Source organism: Macaca thibetana, chromosome 3 (assembly GCF_024542745.1).
Source record: "Macaca thibetana thibetana isolate TM-01 chromosome 3, ASM2454274v1, whole genome shotgun sequence".
In the NCBI taxonomy this organism is placed as follows: domain Eukaryota; kingdom Metazoa; phylum Chordata; class Mammalia; order Primates; family Cercopithecidae; genus Macaca; species Macaca thibetana.
In genome coordinates, this window is record NC_065580.1 from 81,653,793 (window position 1) to 81,675,790 (window position 21,998).

The 21,998-nt window shown below is 37.4% G+C and overlaps 1 protein-coding gene and 1 pseudogene across 1 annotated transcript in view; both read right to left on the bottom strand.

Moving 5' to 3' along the window:
* NDUFA4 (NDUFA4 mitochondrial complex associated) overlaps positions 1–21,998 on the bottom strand; it is a 711,072-nt gene that overhangs the window by 327,037 nt on the left and 362,037 nt on the right. The window lies entirely within an intron of this gene.
* Positions 1,839–3,152, bottom strand: LOC126950849 (nucleophosmin-like; annotated as a pseudogene).

Genomic DNA, 21,998 nt, shown 5'->3' on the forward strand with positions numbered 1-21,998 from the left:
GGAAGGTGGCCCTCACCAGTACCCAGTCATGCTGGTACCCTGATACTGTACTTGTAGCCTCCAGAAATATAAGAAATAAATTTATGTTGTTCATAAGCCACCCAGTGTATGACACTTTGGCATAGCAGCCCGAACTGACTAAGACATTCTCCAAAGGTATCAACAGGTAAAGCTTAATTTTTATAAAGAAAAATAATTTATAAAATTGGCTATTTTGTATCACCTTGGCATTCAGCGTTTAAAATGTGTTAGACTGAGCTCAAAAATATGTGTTAAACAAAATGAAAAATATAAAAATATTAGTGGCCACCATTTACTCCAGGCATATAAGATACAACCTAAGGTAAAATTGTTCCTTTTTCTCTATGCATAATGCATACTGAGGACTTCTACCAAATATAGGGCATGCAGAACTCTTTAAAAAGAATTCATTGAACAGAATAGAACATGTATTCTATTTTCTTCTTAAAAATGTTCTGTATGTCTAGCTTTTCTAAAATGCAAATATATTACTTTTAAAATAAACATGAAAACATTCTAGGTATCTTCTCTAGCATGAAGAATGAGGAAGTTTGTGGGCAGCTAGAAGCCTGGATTGACATGATAGCTGGTCACTTTTGAGGCAGTGACTAATCCCAAAGAGGCAAAGGACTCTCTGTGCATAGTCAGTGCTTTCTTTGTCTAAAGAATGCCTTGTTTGGCTTCTAGAGAAAGGAGTGCAGGAAAAATGCTGGCATGAATCACCTTTCTCCTGTGTGTCTTGACGGGTGGTGACAAATAAGACTGTGCTTTAGCTGCAGGGAAAGGAGGAGAAGACCAGCAAGAGGAACGGCAAGTGGGGAAATCGGAAAACTAGGCTAAGTCACAGTGGTTTGCCCAAACAGGTGGCAAGCAAGCCACCCACCAAGTAATGTGGCCTCCGCTGCGGTGGAATCTTTAGAGTAGAACACCAGCATCATGCCCAGAACACAGAGGCTTTTTCAGTTGGAGTCCAAATGCGGAGCATCTGTCACTGAGTCACTTATAATTAATTCTGCCTTTAAATTAGCAGCTGTCTTAGGACACTTTGCTGGTGGGTGGGTTGGGGACGAAGATACATTTACAGTGTAATGGATATGAGCTTGTCAGTTTTAGGGTGGCTACAGCATCCAAGGTTGCTCCCTTCTGAGGGCTGTTCATGTTGATAGCAGTGGTAATGATCCACTTTTGACATCTTTAATATTTCATTGGCAAAGATGAGAGAGCTATTTTATTTCAGAATTTGCACCGTCAAATTCTTCTAATTCCTATTTTCTTTTCTCCTGTAGCTTGTATTCATATAATTTGATGGAAACCTGATTTGATTTACAAATGTTGTCCAATAATTCCATCAATTTTTGAAGTAATAGATGCTTATTTTCTTTTTCACATATACCATTTGATTCACCATAAAGCAGAGATGGAAGAGCACTTTAATGCAGGGGTTTGCAGTTGCAGAGTGGAAGAATCTGGTGTTCATGGTGAGAAAGGGACATTTTTTAGTTTTTATTTATTTTTGTTATTAAAATACTGAGTTTATTTCACTTGTATATTTTGTGTCTCATTTTCATGTCTGACCACCGCTACTACTGTGTCCTATCATAACATTCCATATGTGCTTAAAACCATGCAAAGGCTGGATTTTCATCTTTAAAAACCGATGTTTTGGACAACACATTTTTGGCAATGGAAGCTAGACAACATTTATCAACACAGTAGGGAAAGTTCTCACTCTGCATTATGAAAAGGACAGCCGAATATCAACTGTTACAGAAATGAAATAAGAGAAAATTTGTAACAAACTATTTAAACTATTTTCCTTAAAGAGACTTCATCTACTGCTAGAGACCTTGAACAGCTTCCTGGTCAGTCATCCAGAAGCAGTTCTTCACGTAATTGACAAATTTGGCTTCCACTTTGGGAAGAGAAGCCCTCTTTTCTACAGTTGCTTGCATTTTTGCTCTAATGTCTTCTTCCACAGAACAAGGTCCTGTTGGTGTTTTAGAAGTTGTTTTTTTTTTTTTTTTTTTTTAATGATTCTTGACATTCTGATGTTGGTGTTGATGGTATTGAGTCTTTTTCATTCTGGTTTGATGTTTGTGCAGTTTTGGCTGGAGTATCTCATATAGATTTCTTCACTGGAGATGTTTCTTCAGTTTCATCATCATTAAAATCATCATCATCATCATCTTCATCAGCAGCATGTTTTACTTTTTTCTGTGGAACTTCACTACCATTTCTAGGGGCAGATCGCTTTCCAGATACACTTAAGAGCTTCATATTCTCTTCCTCTTCATCTTCTCACTCTGCCTCTTCCTCCACAGCTACTAAGTGCTGTCCACTAATATGCCCTGGCCCTGAACCACACTTCAACCGTAAGACCGTGGGTGGTAGTATTCAAAGCCCCCAAGGGAAACCATTGGCTGTACAGACATTTTGAAAGTACCAGTATTATTTCAACTGGACTGCCTTTATAATTCATTGCCTCTGCTTCAACAGTGTGCAATTCATCCTATGCACCAGCCCCTAAACTGACTATTCTTAAAGATAACTATAAATTTTTCATCATTATTCATGTTAAAGTGACAAACTTTGTCAGTATTTAGTTCATAACCAAAAAGATAGTTCTGGGGTTTCAGGGGATTCATGTCCATGTCCATGGAATTTTCCACTGGGGTGGTGGCAAGGACTTAGGTGGGAGAAAAAGTGGACAGAGATAAATGACTACTGCTCCAGAGAACAGTCATGCAGGATGGAATCACACCAGCACGAGGGGGCCACTTTTGCAAACCGTCATAGTAAGGAGGTGATGCTAATGGTCTCCATTGCCCTTTGCTTCTGACTGTCCCTCCTTTCCCAATACAAATTGTTTCTAATATTGTGTGTTTAGATATAATTTGCTGGATTAATATTTGGTGGCTTGAGTTTCATCATTGCGTATATCTCATTTTATTTATTCTTTAGAACATGATTTGAAGCTTGAGCATAGTAATGCCTCATTTATTCAGTGACAATAGTTGTTTTGTGAATTTTTCAAACGATAATAGTTATAGGGGCTACCACATATTGAACCCTTATGTGCTGGCACTTTGCTACATACAGTTGTAGTCAGCATCCTCTAATATGGCCCCCATGACCTCCACCTTGTGAAATTCATGCCTTGTGTAGTTCTACCCCCTGGAGGGTGGCTGGATTTAGTAACTCTGAGATGATAAATGTTTGCTTTTTTGACCCAGTAACTTGTGGGGCGATTTGTTACACAGCAATCAACAATGAATACTTAAGATACACCATTTCATCCTTACAACAATCCAATGAAGTAGGTATTACAGTATTCTCATGGGGTTCCATGGCATTGCCTCAACTCTCAGGCACTCTGCTTCTCTCTCTGCTCGCTCCCAAGGCTGCACACTTAGGTGGCCCTTCCTATTTCTGGCTGTCCTTTGGAATACTTAGCCACCTTCTCTATCTATTCTGCTGCCCTCTTGTAAATTAGCCCCTTCTTGCTATTGACTCTCCCTAGCACTCAGAAATTTAGCAGAAATCATTTTCTCCCTCTTGTTGAGTTGTAAAGTAACCAACTCATCTTTATGATGGTGCCAGCTTAAGATGTTCCCTGGAGGTATCTCTATGCTTTGAACTATATTTTCCCCACAACAAAGGCATTAGACTGTTGCTTTTAGAATAGTTTACTGCTTTCATGTGTTTTTTAAAAATTCTCCTTCTTGAACCATTTTTCTTACAACCTGGGATGGATTGCATAATTTGTATGCAAAATGGAAATCGATAGACTCTGAGTAAGGGCTGAGGGCCACTTTCTGTGCCTGTGCATTGTGGCCATTTTCTCCTAGCACAGGTTCCCAGCTTTTTTTTGGGTAATTAGGGTTGATAAAAGTTCATTTCTAAGTAAGTTAGGTATTATTCTATTTTTTTAAATTTCATTTCTTATTATTTGCAAAATTGGACATATCCTTATTTTATTCCTGGTTAACTCCAGTAACCTTATAACTTATGCATTCCACCAACATTCCATTCCTCTCCAGTCCGGCCCGTCCTTGGCTGGATGGCAAGCATTTCTGAAACCTCACTTACATTGGGATGTGACCTGATGATCGCCTCCTCGCCTCTAGCATATCTCCATTAAACAATCTGGGGACTCTTTCTGGGATTAAATATTGATTGTTTCAAAAGATGAAAATTGAATGTTTAGAGTGAGGAATTGGCTAATTAAAGCTGGACTTTGCCTATTGAAAAGTATCAAATAAGTTTTTGATGATTAAACCAGTAATCCTGATTTCTATTAAATTACATTCAAGTCTGAATATGGGGGTAGGAAAGAAAGCATGATTTCTAATTGAATGATAACCTCTAATATAATGAAAGTCATTTAAATGCAATATAGATACTTCTAATTAATATATTGCTTGAGATATATTAGTAGTGATGGAAGTAACACTGGTAGTGGTGATAGTAGGTAGCATGTTAGGAAGGGTGTTGGAATACCTACCGTGAGACATGGATGCTGACAAGCACCTCATACACATTCTCTCTTTTAATCCTCAAAAACCCCTATACTATAGGTACTAATATCCCACAATTTATAGCCTTATCTTCATTTCACAAATTAGCTTGCTCTTTTTTTCCCCCCAAATCCTATCAGTCCTGTTTTTATCAGTCAATAAAATTTCATGTTTCTTGTTCTTCTCTTATAGGCATGTGCAATACAGCAGTTTAGGGAAATGAAATATTTTCTATCATGAAATATTATATTTCTCTAAATCAAAATTTATTATAGCTCTTTGAAGCTTCCACCTGGGGGAATTTTCTGTCATATAAGTCAAATAGGTTCTATTTGTTCTGCCCAGTTTAGCTTTTCTCTGTACTTTGCTGGATAAAATAAAAAGATGTGACAAAAGGAGACAAATGTCCACAAATCCATCTCCTTACAAGTTAAAATCAGTAGCTTTTATGATTTCTTTGTCAAGGAGCTCCTTTTAGAAGGGGGTAGTAATTATAAATAATACTAATAGCTGCTGGCTGTAGTAATAGTCCATTTGTCTTAGAACTCTTTTATGTACTCGTGTTTTTCCAAGTGAATCAAGCTAGAATAAAGTTTGTAGTATCTCTATTATACTTGTGGTCTAGAGATATGTTAGAAAAAAAAGTAATTTTCTTGTCTATTATAACGTACTATAAGGAATTATCAAGCATTAATCCAGTTATCATGCTCTTAAAATCCCCAAATCTCTATGTTCAAACTTGTTTAATTTAGAGGAATGACTTTGGTGGGCCGGTGGCTCATACCAGCTACTTGGGAGGTTGAGGTGGGAGGATCACTTGAGACCAGAAGTTTGAGACCAGTCTGGGCAATATAGTGATACTTCATCTCTAAAAAAAGAAAAACAAAGAGAACAATGAACTTAGTAGGCAATTTTAGATAACAAACAGCAAAAGAGAAAAAAAGATAAATATTCTTCAATCTGTTTTAAGTGATTACTTTTGAGTATATGGTCAAATAAAAGCCAATCCTCCCAAATGCATCCTTAAAAAGCAAATCCTTATGTATTTCTTATCGGAGGTTTATATGTTTAAAATAATTTAGAGAGAACTCGACAATTGTGTTGTGACAGGTCTCCCACCAGGTTACTTAATGAAGACTGGGCAGTGAGCCAAGGCCATGGTGCCCAATCAAAGAGTGGATGTCTCTGAGAACCCAAACCTCCTGGGGCATAACTGGGAACCTGCCAAGGAAAACAGTCTCATTACACATCCACAGTAGGCAAAGAGCCAGAAAATTAGCATAAAGGTAGCTTAGAGATAAGGTGGATCTCTAGAGCTGTCCTGCTGCCATCAGGGAGCGCCCTATATGTAAGTCCTAATAAACTCATCTAATGGTCAAGGTGGACTTGTCTGAGTCAGTCTTTGGTCTCTTGGCTCCTTCCCAGCTTGCGGGGGTAGGGGGATTTTATAGTCCCAGGTTTCATTTATCTTCTCTTCTCTCTTCTGTTCTGTAGTTTCGTTCTTGTTGCCCAGGCTAGAGTGCAGTGGTGTGATCTTGGCTCGCTGCTACCTTTGCCTCCCAGGTTTAAGTGATTTTCCTGCCTCAGCCTCCTGAGTAGCTGGGATTACAAGTGCCTGCCACCACGCTGGGCAAATTTTTGTGTTTGTATTAGAGATGGGGTTTCACCATGCTGGCCAGGCTGGTCTCAAACTCCCGATCTCAGGTGATCCACCCGCCTCAGTCTCTGAAAGTGCTGGGATTACAGGTGTGAGCCACCACACCTGGCCCAGGTTTTTCCTCATAACAATAATTTTGGTTAAATGTATAAATTATTTTAAAGGAACCAACAAATTCCGCACCAGTCAATGTGCTCTTGGTTCATTCAGTTTCTATGTTTGGGTACACTATATAAAAATAACATGGAATAAGAATGGAGTTTTGGAGAACTGCTGATTACATTTTTAAAAAGTCAAGATCAAGGCGAATCATACCTATCGCAAGAAATTACATTATGTCTAATCCAATGAATGAGAACAAAATAAAACAACTACTTCAGGTATTTTATTATAAAAACAAAAATGCATCTCTTGTAAGGATAAATGCCTTTAGTAGTAGTCTCTTTGCTTTGGCATATTTTCATTTGCCCAACTACTTGGACTTATTTGTTGATCACCTCTGAATAATCACTTCATAGTAAGTTATTGAAGCTAAAATCAGGCAGTGATTCAAGGTAATAAATAATTGCAATAAATAATCAACTTTTCAAGGATTTTGACTGTCCATACTGCTCAAATGCCTTAATACATGTGGTAAAGTTAGCAAATCGGAAAACTGAAACTCCACAACCCTTTACACAGTCTTGATGTCTTGTTAATACTATAGTCAACTTAGCAATGGAATTTAGCATTTTATTCTTTCAAATTGGCTTTCTCTTGCAATATCCATATTAATTGTATTTTTATTCATACTGAAGTCCTAAATTTCCAGGCTTGGTACCTTCATTCCAATTAGGATTCAACCCTCATCCTTATTCTTCAATTAGAGCCACCGGTTTGCTAGTGCTTGCTTTATTATGTATTTTATATCCTCTTTTCCTCCTTTTGATTTCATTAGCTCAGAATCTTATCAAACCAGTATATTCTCATTATTTTACATAAAATTATTTAATATTACCTCATAGCAGATAGGATAATATCCAGAGTCTTCAGCTTGGCATTCAAGATATTTCGCAACATAAACTAAGGCACAGATGTTTGATCTGATTTTCCTTTCATTTATTTTGCATTGTGCTCCAACCAACTTTAGCTGTCTTGGAAAATGCTGTTCTCTTCCTTGCCTCTATTTTTCACTTCTGAGGTTCTTTTTGCTTTCATCCCTTAATGCCTATCCCCGTCGAAGGCCTCTTAACCTCCTCAGATCATTTCAGTTCATGGCAATCTTTCCTGCACTTCAAGTCAGAGTGTCTCTTATTGTCAACCTCACTGTGCACTTCTTTAGGATATATGTTTCTTACATCTCTCCTTTGAGCATATTTTAGAGCCCTTTAGATAGCATCTGGTTTATTTTTTAAAGTACTCAAATGAAGCTACTTAGAAGAATTGAATACACTCAATTTTATTATGACAAAAGATGTGCTGTGACACCACTTCTACCTTTCTCAGACCCTAGTTCTCTCAACTTCCTGGGATATATGGGTTATGGCACTCAGGTTGTGAAGATTTTTGTTAAAAGAACATTTCAACAAAGACCTTGATTCTACAACTCTCTCACTATTGCTTCTACAGTCGCCACAGAATGATTAACAAAGCTAATACTGTTTTGGATAAATATGTATATGGAGCAGATTAATCTGAAATTGGCAAAAGTTCAGAGGCCATGAAGAACCAGATTTGGGGAGAAAATCTGTTATGAAAGCTAAATTAATGAACCTATTTTGTTTATTTTGCAACTATAAATAGTACTATTAAATTTTTTACCTGGACTTTTATGGTTTTATTTGCTGTGGAAATTTTATTTACTAAAAAGAAATCTTTCCAGGTGGTCTCATAAATTATCAATATGTTCCAGAAATTTCAACATAACACAAATTAAAAATATATCTTCTAAGTATAAGTTAGTTCAACCATTGTGAAAGAGAGTGTGGCAATTCCTTAAAGACCAAGAGGCAGAAATTTGACCCAGCAATCCCATTACTGGGTATATAGCCAAAAGATTATAAATCCTTCTTTTATAAAGATATATACATGCGCATGTTCATTGCAGCATTATTTACAATAGCAAAGACATGGAATCAACCCAAATGCCCATCAGTGATTGACTGGATAAAGAAAATGTGGTACCTATACACTATGGAATACTATGCAGCCATAAAAAGGAATGAGATCATGTCCTTTCCCCTGACATGGATGAAGCTGGAAGCTGTTATTCTCAGCAAACTAACACAGGAACAGAAAACCAAATATTGCATATTCTCATTTATAAGTGGAAGCTGAACAATGAGAGCACATGGACACATAGGGGTAGCTATGCACACTGTGGCGTGTTGGTGAGGGTTGGGGGAGGGAGAGCATGGGGAAGAATACTTAATGGATGCTGGGCTTAATACCTAGGCGATGGGATGATCTGTGCAACAAACCACCATAGCACATATTTACCTATGTAACACACTGCGCTTCCTGCACATATACCCCTGAACTTAGAAGAAAAAAAAATATATCTTAGACTACCACATACATATGGAAAATTATTTGAACACCTGTGTATATTCTTGAAATTATAAAAAATAAAGTCATTGTCTATACTGGTTCAAAGGGTTCCAAATGTTGACCAGCTAATCAGTTGATTAAAATACAGAGTTAAAAATATCTATCTTTTAAAATAGGTCTAAGTTCACTTAGAGCTGAGGAAGTAGACCTCAAATGAAGATGTAATAGAGAGTTGCTTTCAGTTCAGAAATTGTATTGGCTAAGAACGTCTCATTCCAATAAGTTTAAGTTCCTATTAGTTATGGAATTGGGACAATCTGAAACAGTAATCCATAAAAGAACTTATGGAAAAGATCATAATTTTCTGAAAGAAAAATAGAGGGAATGTGATACACAGATTAAAACAGAGTTTTTGTTGTTCCATGGGCTGTCGATTTATTTTGGAAGCTTTCCTCTGAATGGTAGTGGGTTGAGGGCTGGAGGGAAAGAGGTGTCACCACACAGGGTAATGGGAAACGAATTCTTGGAAGATGAACTAATCTATGTTCCTGGCCTGGTCTTACCATGAAATAGATACATCACCTTGGGAAAGCTACCTAACTTCTTAGTATATCTCCTCATTTACACGTCCTCATTTTAATATTTCCTTCAGTGAGATAATGAGGATTAGGTGAATTACATAGCATAGTGCCTGGCACCTATGCACTTAATAACCATTAGCTCGTTTCCCTTCCATTGGTAATAAAAAATGATCTAGTTATAAAATTACATTGTGGAAAATAAGAATTTTATTTTTTAAGAGCTAGGTATTTGGATTATTAACAGAATAACATAATATAATATATAAATGTATGACCACCTGTTCCTTCATGTTTTTCCAGTAGAAGTATAACATAAGCCATATGTGTAATTTTTAATTTTTTAGTAGCTGCATTAAAGTAAAAAGAAAAGGGAAATTAATTTTAATTTTTGTTTAACCCACTATTTCCAAAATATTTCAATATGTAATTAATATGAAACATGATCAAGGAGATATTCCACATTCTTTTTTTTTTTAATATACTAGATCTTTGAAATTCAGCATGCATTTCACACTTACAGCACATCTCAATTCAGAATAGCCACATTTTGAGTGCTCAATAGCCACTTAGGATTAGTAGCTGTTCTTTTGGACTATGGAGAACCAGATACTTTTTGTGGGAGTAAAAAAAAGGAGGGCAGAACTATGAAAGACTGAGGACTTAACTAAAAAGTCTTGTTTTTCTTTTTCAGTTTTTATTTTAGAATCGGGGTATATGTGCAGGTTTGTTTTAAGGATATATTATGTGATGCCGAGGTTGGGGGTATGAATGAACCTGTCACTCAAGTAGTGAGCATAGTACCCAATAGGTAGATTTTCAGCCCTCTCTCCCGCTTCTATTAGTCCATAGTGTCTATTGTTTCCATCTTTATGTCCATGTTTACCTAATGTTTACCTCACACTTATAAGTGAGAACTTGTAGTATTTGGTTTTCTGTTCCTTGTTTGCTTAGGATAATGGCCTCCAGCTGTGTCCATGATGCAGCTAAGGACTTGATTTTGTTCTTTTTCATGACTGTGTAATATTCTGTGGTGTATATGAACCACATTTTCTTTAAACAATTGATGGGCACCTGGGTTGATTCCATGTCGTTGCTATTTTGAATAGTGTTGTGGTGAACATATCAGTGCCTGTGTCTTTATGATAGAATGATTTATTCTCCTTTAAGTATATACCCAGTAATGGAATTGCTGGGTAAATCTCCAAACTCTTCTCCACAGTGGTTGGTCTAATTTACATCCTCACCAGCAGTGTGTGAGTGTCCTTTTTTCTCTGCAGCCTTGCTAACATCTGTTATTTTTTGACATTTTAACAAAAACTATTCTTACCAGTGTGAGATGGTATCTCACTCTGATTTTGATTTGCATTTCTGTAAATCTTCTTTTGAGAAGTCTCTGTTCATGTCCTTTGCCCACATTTTAACAGAGTTATTTGTTTTTTGCTTGTTGATTTGTTTAAATTCCTTATAGATTCTGGATATTAGACCTCTGTCAGATGGTTAGTTTGCAAATATTTTCCTCCATTCTGTAGATTGTTTGTTTATTCTCCAGATAGTTTCTTTTGCTGTGCAGATGCTCTTTAACTTTTGTTTTTGTTGCAATTGCTTTTGAGGACTTAGCCATAAATTATTTGTCAAGGCTGGTATTCAGAAGGCTATTTCCTGAGTTTTCTTCTAGGATTTTTATAGTTTGAAGACTTACATTTAAATCTTTAGTCTATCTTGAGTTAATTTTTGTAGATAGTGATAGGAGTGATAGGTAGGGATCCAATTTCATTCTGCTGCTTATGGTTAGCCAGGTATCCCAACATCATTTATTGAATCAGGAGCCTTTTCCCCATTGCTTGTTTCTGTTGAGTTTGTTGAAGATCAGATGGCTGTAGATGCGTGGGCTTTATTAGTGTTGTGTTAAACTGATAGGAGGGTATTCATACTGGCAGAAGCTGAGGTAGTGTTATTGAACAAGGTATTCATCAATATTCTTTCAAGCAATAGAATGTTTGGTTAACTTAAGCAAAAATGAGATTTTAAAAGGCTATTACATGTTTCACAATCTCTGGGACTGCTGGAAAACTGGACTTGGAGGCTATATAGGCAGAGAAAAAGTACAAATCATTCTGCAGAATTTGTCCATTAAGGCAGTGCTACTGAGAATGTGTACTGCCCTTGGAGGTGCCCCAGAGCTCAACACTGGACAATAGAGACAATGCTAGAACTCCTTCAGTTGTTGCCACCTTTGAAAAATGGATGCAACCACTGCCCCTACAGTCAATGTTGACAGAGTGGATTCTGCACACCCCCTGCTTCTTTACATCCCAGCTTCCAAGCCCAGGCTAGTGTGGGTGCATCTTATTAGAAGAATCTAGATCATGTGATGCAGCTGCAACAAAAAAAAAAAAAAAGGAAGGGGGAAAAATTTTACTTCCCACAGTGGATAGTAATGAGAGGCTCTGCCTCTTATCAATATTCATGGAGTAGGGAATTCACCCACATATGGAGCTGGATAGGGCGGTTGTTACAGTCCAAAAAGAAGACAATGTTCAACTAACAAACCTGGGTTTTCTAACTATCCAGTGGGATGGGATGGGGGCTCCTGATGATTTAAAAATCTAAAAAGAATTTAAATTAGTAAAAAACTTGTGTGTGTATATATATATATATATATATAAATAAAATGTTTCCTTCCCAACATAAGTATAATACTCATGAAATAGTGACTTTATTTCATGCCAGAAATATAACAAGGGAATTTTATAAAAGCTTTGAAAGTATGTTTAGTTGACCTTCATTTTTTCTGGAAAGATAAAGTTCTAAAATAGCATTTAGAAACCAAAGGATATTCCAAGAGCAAACACATAAGTGTGAATGTTCCCATTTTGATATTTAAAATAATTTAAGTACCAGGACAATTACAATGTATAAGAATTTGAGTAGGCTAATAAATAACACCCTTATTCTCTGCTTGAGTGTAGAACTATTTGAGAAATAGTTACATGTGTCAAGCAGATGAAGTTGAAAATATCATTCCTTTTATTCCTGGTTTGAAGAATGTGGCTTAAATAAGAGGAACAAATGAGGTTGCTAATGTTTCCCTGATGGACGGCTATCTAGTATCACTGCCTCCCACTTGCTGGTTTGGATGGCTAGGGAAGACTAAGTCCTCATTGTCTAAGAGACCTATAAGGAAACGCTACCAGGTTTGGAAATCTGATCTAATAATTTCCACCACCAAAATAGTGGGTGAGTAGGGGGTGGTGAGCAGTGATGAAGTGGTGATACAAAAGTGATATGGTTTGCCTCTGTATCCCTGTCCAAATCTCATGTCGAACTGTAATCCCCACGTGTCATGGGAGGGAGGTGATTGGATCATGAGGGTGGCTTACCCCATGCTGTTCTTGTGATTGTGAGTGAGTTCTTATGAGATCTGATGATTTTATAAGGCAATTTTCCTGCCCTTGTTAACTCGCTCACTTTCTCCTGCTGGCATGTAATATGTGCCTGCTTCCCCTTCCACCATGACTGTGTGTTTCCTGAGGCCTCCCCAGCCATGTGAAACTGTGAGTCAATTAAACCTCTTTCCTTTATAAATTACCCAGTCTCGGGTAATTCTCTATAGCAGTATGAGAATGGACTAATACAAAATGCCTTGCTCTACTTGGAAACTCTCCATAGGGAATCATGCAGAGTTCCTCATCACATACCCAACTTTTTGTTTCCGTAAATTGTTTGGCTTAACAATTGGTCTATGGCTCTGCAGGCCTGTGGGTATACGTCCTACTTATGGTAGTACTCTTACCCTCATGGCACCATTCTCTTAATTCCAACAAGGCACTACTGTGGAGCATTCAGGGTCTGCTGGTGAGCTGTGTAGGCTTTGATACAGAAGGCTCTAAAAATTAGTGAGAATGGTATGTTATCTAAATTAATTCCAGGATTTTGTTTAGAGGTCACTTTATTTCTCCTCTCACATTAGATTGAGACATGTGGTCTACTAGAGCTCACCAGAGGATATGCAGTGAGATTAGATGACAACAGAAAGCTATTCCAATAACAAAATGCCACCAATATAGGAGTACCCCACATCTGAATATCTATACTGTTACTAAATTGTCAGGGACAAACTAAAGTTCAAGGATTAAAATCACAAAGAAATTAAATTCCAGAAATCTTAAGTTAAACACCAAGACATTTAAAGTCCCAAATCAAATTATCTTATCCCTGTGAGTTACAAATCTAAAGAATTAAATTTTTTCTCAACTAGTTTGTATACAATAGAATTCTTTTAGAAAACATTACCTTAAGGCCCACTTGGTGGATATCTCTTTAAACATCTGTTACACGTCCAGAAACACTGGCCCAACACAAAGTCTTGAACTTCTTTCAGGAGAGAATGTATTGTCAGTGACATGATGAACAGTAAGTGAGATCGAACAACTCCCAGTAACTCCTTATGAATAAGTCTTGTAAATAGCACATTGTTACATTTTTTCTGAGGAACTGAGAATCTCTTCCCAGTTAAAATGAGAAGTCAATCTCTCATCCAAAACAATGGCGGTGCCACCATTTTAGGGCAGAATCTGCAGCCTCATGCTCCAGAATTTGCCCCACATATCCAAGGGTGCTTGAACCACTCTCAATACAACTGGTGCAGCAAACCTCAGCTGCTAGACTGAAATTTCGGCCTGAGTTTTCTTAAGCAATGGTTATGTTACAGGCAATATCACACACAAAAATGGTACAAACCCAGTAAAATTTCCCAGGCTCCAGGTATCTGCAGGGTGTTTGGTAAATTGCTCTCCTCAAATTCTAGGTCATCTTTTACATATCCTAGTATCTACCATTGAATTTAAGGGATTATTCAAATCAACTCTTCCTCAATGCAGTGATCTTGTCCCTTTGAATCAAATTCTCACATGCCATTGTTTAAGAGCATCCCATTGCACCTCTGTGCAGGTTCACACACCTAAAGGAAACCAGAAATATTTACCCTAAAATATACCTATTTGACATCTTTTGAGAGAGCTATTCAAACGGCCTGCAGATCGGACTAATGCTTGCCAAGCTGCCTTCTGTGGAGGAGATTTGCATCTATAGAGGAAAATCCAAGTAAGGGAAATAAACAGGCTTTCTTTGAGGCCCCTCGCTTGTCCAGATGTAGGAAAGATTAACTCAACCACAGGCTACCATCTATTCTTTCTGAGAGCTACCAATGAGATTTTGTCTACATAATAAGACTGCTCTTGCTAGCCATGCCTTTCCTCTTCTCTCCCTCCCATAAACTGTCTTGCCACACTCCAAGCCCCCATTCTTTCTATAAGCTCAAGATGGTATAAAATAGTCAACCATCTGGCCCTTCCTTTGAGTTTTCACATTTTGTATGACTCCTATGCACACATGTGGATATTAACAAATTCATATGCCTTTTCTCCTATTAATCTGCCTTTTGTCAGTTGATTTTCAGCAAACATTCAGAGGGTGAAGGGGAAGGTTTCCCTTGGCCTCTACATGCCCCAAGTCACTTGTAAATCTCATGGAGTGCTTTGATGTAAGACACATACTGGATCATTTGAGTGGCTCCTATGCTTTATGTAATTGTACATTCTTTTGTAGTCCAATACATTTTCATGGCTGCAGTTCAATATATGATCAAACTGTTTTTGAAAAACACATTTCACAATATGGATATGTTCCCTTTTCCCTTTTAGTAGTGGTAGAGATCAAACTTTGCAATACTTGAAATATTAATTTGATGATAACCAAACTAATGAACATTGCAGAACTCATTCCCCGCTGAGCTGTGGTTCTCTTTCTAAAGACAGAAAGAAATGTCAGTTACAGTTTTGCCCCATATATTTGATACAAAAACAGCTGATGAGCTCACAGTACACATACTATCAAAAAGTGTACCTATCTCCAGAGGAGACCAAGTTTAAGGCCCTGAAGATTTGAATCTCTTCTCTGAACAGGTGTCAACCAATCTGGGGGCACATTTACAAATGGCATCCTGCTGTCAGCTTATGACGCCTGGTTGTTTTTTCTAATCTTCATGGGAAAGGTTTCATCCATTGGGATAATTGTAGCTTTTTAACACATTTCACTATAATTAGTGAATCTGCATGTCAGTATATTCTAGCATATTCCCTGATTGAATTGGAGACCGTTTTAGTTCTCCCCATGACCCGTCAAAGATAAAGAATTTGTTTACTGTAAATTGCACACCACTCACTCCTATATGCCATCTGCCACACTTAACTGCACACTGCTACAATTTTCTAATAGCTCTTTGAACTTAAGAAAAATAGTCAGAGGTGTTAATCATATATGCTAGGGGAATATTTACCTCTCTATACCAAACTTTTTCTTCTTGGTGGGATTTTCATTTTAGTGTATTAAGATGACATTGTATTTCTATCAAATAACGTACAGCAAAGCAGGGTTTAGAGATTCCCCCTAGTGGCTGCCATCTAACATTTGTGAGAGGAGCACTTGCAAGAAAGGGTAGAAAGTTTTATTATACTTCAGAGGAGTTTAGATTTTTAACATGGCTCTTTATGGTCAGGTCACAGGTTATTTCTGCACAGTTTACCACTGGAGCCATCTCACCTCCTCGTTTACTGTTTTCTCCTCTTTCCTTCCTCTTTTATAAAAACTTTGGGTAAAGAGAAAATCTATATGCCATGTTCTTGACTTATTTCTCACACTGTTTGTTATTCCAAATGGTTTTTCTTAGCTGCCATTTTGGAAAGGGTAATAAAGTTACTTTAATGCATTATTAACCAATAGACCTTGAATGGTAATTGAATGTTCCTATAGAACAAGGTCTTCCTTCAAAGAAAAGAATTGCTGAAATTTACCTACCAATGGTGACTCTGGATGGGTGGTAGATGGCCTCATTGGTTAGAAGTGCTCAGTGGCCCTAATACTGTAATAGCTGCCTTCAAATGAGGTATCTGTTCTTGTGGAATCAGAATGATTCATTTTTTCTTTATAAAATAAAACAATAACAATAAAACCACTACCCTTCAACAAAGTATTGCACTTCATTGCTCCTTGAGAGTTTTGTTTTTTTCATTAGGATAATCTTAGAGTATACTGCATGATGGAGGAAAGCCAGCTGGCTAGACTTGAAGGACAGGTTGAATCTCTTTTTCAACATTTAATATTTATGTTCTCACATATATACCCAAACATTTGAGGATATCGATGTTACAACTTTCGGTTGTTATCTCTGAGTCATTGCACTGCCAGAGCCCTCATTTAACTAACTGTGATGAAAGAACATCATAGATCATCTGCCCTGCAGAGGACAAGCTGTAAACTTTTCCTTTGAAATTTATCTTTTGTACTTTGATATTTTCGTTACCAAATGTTCCCTGTGTTTTATATGCTTGTGGATATAATGGAATTGCATTTGTATTTACGACCAAATTTCAATGACTTTTAAACCTCACCCAGTTTACTTGCAAGGTTCCTTTTCCCAATTTTTTTCTGAGACTTACTGGGACCTGCTTACACGTAACCATGAGTCAGTTATTTTAGAAGAAACAGAAATTCAGAACTTTGGTGTGGATCCTACTGAAGCTGATACCCAGATAACCTTATCTGTCAGGTACGTCCAGTCAGGTGCTTACCAGTTCATTGAAGCCCAATCTCCTGAAGTCACTGTGAGCAGCCTCAAGTGCCCCAGGAGATTCACAGAGATATGGCTTAATTAAAATTTCTCTTTCTCCCAGTCCTTTCGCTTCTCTTGCTAATTTCATCACTATCACCACTATCTTTTGCACTGGTTTTGTCCACCCATGAGGTTTCATCTCAGTGATGAGGGGAACATGTCTTTCCTCAGCACAGCACTCAGGAGGGAGAGACCTAGGATAAAACTACTTGGGCCCTAATTTTTTATCAATTACAATAGTTTAACTCTCTGGATACTATTGTAGTCAGTTCAGGATGCTATAACAAAATACTGTAGATGGATGGCTTATAAACAACATAAATTTATTTCTTATACTGCTGGAGGCTGGAATTTCAAGTTCAGGGTTCCAGCATGGTTGAGTTCTGTTGAGGGGCCTCTTCAGGTCTGCAAGTTGCAGACTTCTACCTTCTTGATCCATCCTCATATGGTGGAAAGAGGACTAGAGAGCTCTATGGGGTCCCTTTTCTCATTAATCCTATTCATGAGGGCTCTACCCTCATAGCCAAATTACCTCCCAAAGGCCCCACCTCCTAATACCATCACCTAGGTGGCTAGGACTTCAACATATGAATTTTGGGGGAACACAAACAGTCTGTTGCAAATGCAAGTATATAGAGCCATTTCTCCAGACACACAGTGCAAGAGTGATTTAATAAGGATGAGTTTCAAGTCTGACCAAATATGGGATCCAGAAGCAACATGCCTGTCTGGAACACAGGTCAAAACCCCTTCTGTATTATGGCAAACTTTCAGCTGGAAACCCTTATTGTCCTTTTTGGACAATATATGGACATATATATATATATATATATGCCATAGGTTTGTATTCCTGTTGAGAGGCCCCAAGCTTAAGAAGTTTCCGGTATTATAAAGGAGGCTGTTGGTATATATATATACACACACATATATACACACACATATATATACCTCCTGAGTATCTGGGATTACAGGTGACTGCTACCATACCTGGCTAATTTTTATATTTTTAGTACAGAAGGGGTTTCATCATTTTGGCCAGTCTGGTCTCGAACTCCTGACCTCAAATGATCCACCCACCTTGGCCTTCCAAAGTGCTGGGATTACAGGTATGAGCCACTGCACCCGGCTGGACATAGTTTTATATTTTGAACTTAAGTGTTGATGGTGGTTTAAGTGGAGAAGAGGAGTCATAGTTCATGTCCTTTATCTTCCACGAGACTCCTGTTCCCTATATAAGTAAGTGGCATTAAATATATATATGTTGAAAGAGGATTTTTTTCCGCTCTTCCTCTTGAGCCACACCAAGCCATTGGGGGAAGGAATGGCATCTCATTTCTATCACTAATTACATATAAGTCAGATTTTTACTCAAGCAAAACCCCATGTAAATTTTTATGTTATCTGTGATAAAATATTGGAGATACTCAGAATTAATGCATTCATTTTGCTGGTGTATGTAAAATTAAATTTCTGATATGAAAATGGAATGACAATGTGAAAGCTGGGGTTAAGATCGTACTTGTCATGTAAAGAATATATATGGGCAATAGTTTTTTCAAACTTGAAATAATAACATTAACTCACCTTAATGAAAAGGTACATGAATTTGAGTAATAAAAAGATCTGAAAATTATGTCATGGTGTTTCCTGGCTCCTTTTCCTCTTCTTTAACTAACTATGTTCTCATATTTTTATTCAGCTAATGTCTATTGTAATTAGGTTGGGTATTGAATATACCTGGATGAATTAGATACAATCCTTCCTCTTGAGAAGGTCATGGTCAGAAGAAACCAGATACATTGAACACACACAGACACCCATGCCCCATACAAACACAACATACTGCACCTTATCAAAGACTTTAAAGTGTCTGAGATTTCACCCTATTTGAATGCTTAAAAACTGAGCCTGCTATAGTTTCAAGGATGCTGGCAGAAGACATGAGATTCCTGGGTCAGAGAAAAGAACTTTATTATTTATGGCACAGCAGACAACATAAGCTTCAGTGTTGCCATAGATTTATTTCCAAACCCCACCAAGTTCCGTGGGGTCTATATAAAGAGGACCAGGTAGATATGCACGCCATAGGTTTGTATTCTGTTGAGGGGCCCCAAGCTTAAGAAGTTTCCGGTATTATAAAGTAGGCTGTTGGCAAACTTGCTTAAGGTTCACCTTGGAGGGAAACATCTTATTAAGATAGGTTAGGAAAAAACTTGCTTTCTCCTTTCTCAGAGGGATACACTATCTCTCTCTTCTAAGGTAGTTTTCCATACAAACATCCTTAAAAAATTGTTGAAGACAAAGGCTGTCAATGTCTTCATTCAAATAATAAAAAATATAAGAGATTCATGGAGAATTGCTTCCCAGCATTTATATAATGAAATTAATAGCATTAGAATATGATACATTCTGTGGATGAACTATAGGTATGCCACAGAGGAGGACACAACCACATCTGCTTTGGGGAGTCTAGGAATAAGGGAAGATACATTTTACCTTGCTGTGGAGGGAAGCAAAATCCAGACAAGGTAAACTTCAGATCAGGAGGACACTCCCTGCTGCTCTAGGACTGCCCTCTAGTTGGTGGAAAGCCTTCATCTCTCAGGCATTCAACTCTGGCGACTTTCTACAGAATGGGAGGGTGATCCATGATCCAAGCTTCCTTGGGCACTGTTGCCTTGGACGCAAATTCCAGGTACAGCACCAGGGGATCTGTTTCTCTTGGTAATCCTAAACATTTGTGCCACTACAAGTTTTCCTCATTTTAAAGCTTCCTTAATGGCTTTATTTGATGGGGTTAAGGGAACACTTTCTCTTGGGGTTGAGGAACAGAAGAATAGCTGTTGGTTTTGACAGTTTATTCCTCATTCCCTGTGGATTGCATGTTTATGACATGGAAGCCTGGCCTGAATAAATGGAATCATGGAAACAGAACTTTAGAACTAAAAGGTTCCTAGAGTCATCTAATTGGTACTTTCTTTTTAAAATTTCCCTAACTGCCTTCTTTCTCAAACATTTTGATTGCTTACTTTATGTGTTTCAAGCGGGGCATGCAAAAATGAAGAACAGCCTTTCTCCTTCAGTTGTTCACAGAATGGTGGAGATGAAGAGAAATATTCAGTCAATTACAACTTACAAGGATAAATTCTAAGACAGAAGAAACTGCAAGGTGCTGTGGTTAGCAAACCTGATTCAGATAAGGTTATCGTTAGTGAATTTTCAGAAGAGATAATTCTTAAATTGGGTCTTGAAGGGTGAGCATAGGGTATTTAGGAAAAGAACTGGTAGGAAGCAGGTGGTGTAAGTCACACCAATCAAGGGCTTTATATGCATGCTAAAGAGTCTGGATTTTATTCCAGTTGGTAACGGAGAACTTCTGAAGGAAGTTTATCAAGGAATGATATGACTAGATTTGCATTTTGGAATGATTACCTTGGCAGCAATTTGGAGAATAGATTGAAAGGAGAAAAGCTGGAGATGTAGAGGTCAATGAAGATATTGTTACTGTGACCTTAGCAGGAGATTGATGAGGCTCTGCCTAATATCATTAGCATACAGACAAAAGAAGTGCCTGGAGAACAGCAGGGAAATCAATAGTATTGGTGAAAGATGGGGAAAAGTGGGAGTGAGCAAGGATGCAAAAGTGACTTTCAGGTTTGTGGTTGGGCAACTGGGTAGATGTGCTGTTATAAAACAAGATCTGGAGAAAGAAACTTTGGTAAGAGTTGAGATTAATTCAAGTCTTGACATACTGTGACTTAATTATCTCTGGATCATTTATGTAGACATGATATCTGGATTTGGACCTATAGAGATGGGAACTCTATTCAGCTTTTTCATTGCTAGATCAGCATTTATTCCAATCTTCCATTTCTTTCTGTGGCCCCTTTTGAAGTCATGCTGCAGTGATGGACAGAATACTGCAAAGCATTTTGGGCTCTCTACTTCACTAAGCACATCTTTCTCATCTGAATGCTCATACACCTAATGTTAGTTCTTTCATGTAAATCTTTGCTTTATATTGAATGTGACTTGAAATTATTGTAAGGTTCACATCTTTATTTGAAAATCATTTAATTCAATGGTTCTATGTCATGAAAATGTTTTTCATCTTTTCTCTCTGTTGGAAGTGGTTTGATTGTTTGGCAAATGTGCATAGCATTCTCAGAACTCTATTCAGTTTGCACAGTCTGTTATACCTGGAAATTGTAGATTCATATGATAAAAAAATAGTTTCTCAATCTTTGTTACTACTTGCTGTTTGCAGAATTTGGTTTCTACATTATTTTTATTCAGCATGAATTATTTAAGAATAGGACATATCAATGAAACCATTTTACACACTTACAAAAAGGAATGATTTTTGCTTTTCATTTCAAATTCACCCTTTGCTTCATGCTGTACAATTCAGCTTTTTAACAATTGTACCTTAATGTTACTGGTAACTTAGGGTCTACTTCATCCTTTGTATTATGCTGATTAGTGAGTACAGATTTATTATTTTCATCTTTTTGCAAACAGAGTGACTCTATATAGACATAGAAAAAGGATTTATTTCCATCAGAGAAATGAAACTTGATGCCTCAGTTTTGATTTTGAATCAAATAAAACGTAAGTCACAGTTCATAGAAAGTCAGGACTGACAAGGATTATTAAATCAAATTACCTCCATTTACATAAGAAAGATTGAGGAAATTTAAGCTTCTTCCCCAAGACCCCAGAATTAACTCTTTTATCTTACCTTATTTTATCATCTAATTTGGGTAAAATATCTCCTTTCTATCTGTTTCTGTGCCTTTTTGCAAATCGCACTAACTATAGATCAAGTGGCCAATACATATGATGCCCAATTCTCACAAAGCACCAACCGTTAATACCTTTTATATTTGCTTTGGGCATAAGTCTAGTCACCATCTTCCCTCCTATTTCTCCCAAGTTTTAAAAAGCTTGAAAAGCTCCACTTATTTTCTGAAGGTTGGGAAATACTTGTTCTACACAGTTAAACAAGTCTTCTCTAAGACAGA